Here is a 2,407-nt window from a genome sequence, read left to right on the forward strand (position 1 = left end):
GCGGGTGGCTTCGCCCGGGATGCAGCTGTTAACACCCGGGACTGCTGGGCAGGCGGCTTGTCCCTCTCCTGGGCCGCAGCCTGGCTGGTCCCCATTCCTCTCTCGCAAGCTCATTTGTGCCTGGCTGGTCCCCATTCCTTTCTCTCCAGTGTTGAGTGTCTGAGCCATTACTGCATGAAGGTGTGAGGGCGTAACGACCATTTGCATATTAGCTCTTTATTATACAGGATTTATATGTATTTTTTACTTATTTTCAGAGGAAGGGAGAGGGAGGAAGCGAAACATGGAACAGCTGCCTCCTGCACACGCCCTACCGGGATCAAGCCCGAAACTGGCGCAGGAATCTAGCTGGCTACGCCCAACCTACTGAGCCACACCAGGGCAATTAGAAAAATATTTTTTAAAGAAACCATATTTATAATATGTAACAGATGTATTGATATATAATTCACCTACCATAAAATGTACCCTTTTAAAGTGTACAGTTTGGTGGTTTTAGTATATTCAACAGGTTGGACAACCATCACCACCCTCTAATTCCATCATTTTCATCACCCGAAAAAGAAACCCCGTACCCATTCCCCCGCCCCCAGCCCCTGGCGACCACGAATCTACGTTCTGTCTCTATGGATTGGCTGTTCTGGACGTTTGCTATGAATGGAGACAGAAAACATGGTGTTTGCGAGTCTGGCTTCTTTCTCGAAGCATCACGTGCTCACTGGGGCAGCGTGTGTCAGAACTTGGGTGTTGGTGGCTGAGCGGCCTCCCAGTGCATTCATTCAGCAGGGCTTGCTTCCGCCCTGGGCTTTAGGCATGATGCCAGGGAGACACCCGTGTATGGGTTTGTGTGGCGTCTCCACCTCCTGAGGTATGTACCTGGCAGGGAATTGCTGGGTGATATGGTGGGAAGGATATTACATAAAGTCACCAAAAAGCCTGTCTGTCATTGCTCAGGGGTTGAGCATCCACCTATAAACCAGGAGGTCACGGTTCGATTCCCGGTCAGGGCACATGCCCAGGTTGTGGCTCGATCCCCAGTGTGGGGCGTGCAGGAGGCAGCCAGGCAATGATTCTCTCTCATCATGGATGTTTCTTTTGTGTTTTGTTTTGTTTTTTAAATAAATCTTTATTGTTGAGGCCCTGGGAGGAGGAGGCGGCCCTGGGAGGAGGAGGAGGCCCTGGGAGGAGGAGGAAGCTGGCTATAGGGACATCTGCCCAGGCCCCCCCAGGGTGGGGCCTGGAAAAGGCGGAAGATGCTGCGAAAGCGGGGAGCCAAGTGCCCCTTATTGTTCACGTCGTCATTGTCGCCCCGTCCAGGAGGCCAGGTCAGAGGAGCAGGGGCTCGGCGGGCGTGGAGGACCTCGCAGGACCCGCCTGACCAGACAGAAGCCTCCCAGCGGAAGGAAGTGTGGCGGGCACAGCTGCCCTCACCCTCCTGCCCACCCGGCGTGGACAGCCGGCCCCGCCCCACCGTCGAGACCACGCCCCTGGCGGACCACAGGAATACCTGAGCCCAGGTGCTGGCCACCCGCCCACCTGCCTTTGGCTCACCTGCCCAGGCCGCCCCCAACCCTGTGCGCTCCTTGGCTCACAGGGTCTCCCACAGGGACAGTGTGGCGCCCCCATTACCCGCGTTCCTTCCCCGGGACAGTCACAGACCTCGGGAGGGGCCCCAGGCGGGACCTCTCTGAACCTGGGGCCAGGTGTGACCAGCAGGACCAGGGAGGGGGCTCGGCCTGCCCACCTGGCGCCTCAGGGAGGCACCTTCGCCCAGGCGGAGGCTGTGCCTGGCGGCTCCTTAGGGCCGAGGCTCCACCTGGGCGGATGGGCTGCTCGGGGCCCTTTGCTTGGACCCCCTCCTGGGAACAGGAAGCCGTGTCCCCAGACCGGGGACGGGCACGCCAGCCACAGCCATCCCAGTGCACCTGTGACCTGCGCACACCTGGGGGCCACGGCTCCATGAAGGGGTGACTCCACCTGAGCAGCCGGGGTCCAGAGGCTGGGCCCAGGGAGGGTGGTGCCAGGGCCCGCCTAGCAGGGGGTCAGAGCCGGCGACAGGCATGGGAGTGTCCTTGGTCCAGAGGCAGAGGGTGACCAGTGGTGGGCCCGAGAGCAAGGCTGCAGCTGGAGAGGCCCTCACGGGGTCTGGTGGACAGAGGCCACAGCACAGGACAGTGTCCGAGGGGCGACCCTTCGCGGAATGGGCTGTATAGAGCGGGGACTGGCGCTGGGGCTGGGCTGGAGGGGGTGAGGGCAGCGGAAAAGCTCCAGTCATGTGACCTCAGCAGTCGGGAGCGGGAGGGAGGCCAGACCTGAGACTCCATCTGTGGGTCAGTGCCCAGGTCTGGGCCCACGTACCATCCTGACCATGGCCAGACCGGTCCTGCCCAGCTCTCTGAGGCCCAGG

The sequence above is a fragment of the Myotis brandtii genome, unplaced genomic scaffold (assembly GCF_000412655.1).
Source record: "Myotis brandtii unplaced genomic scaffold, ASM41265v1 scaffold1020, whole genome shotgun sequence".
Classification (NCBI taxonomy): Eukaryota; Metazoa; Chordata; class Mammalia; order Chiroptera; family Vespertilionidae; genus Myotis; species Myotis brandtii.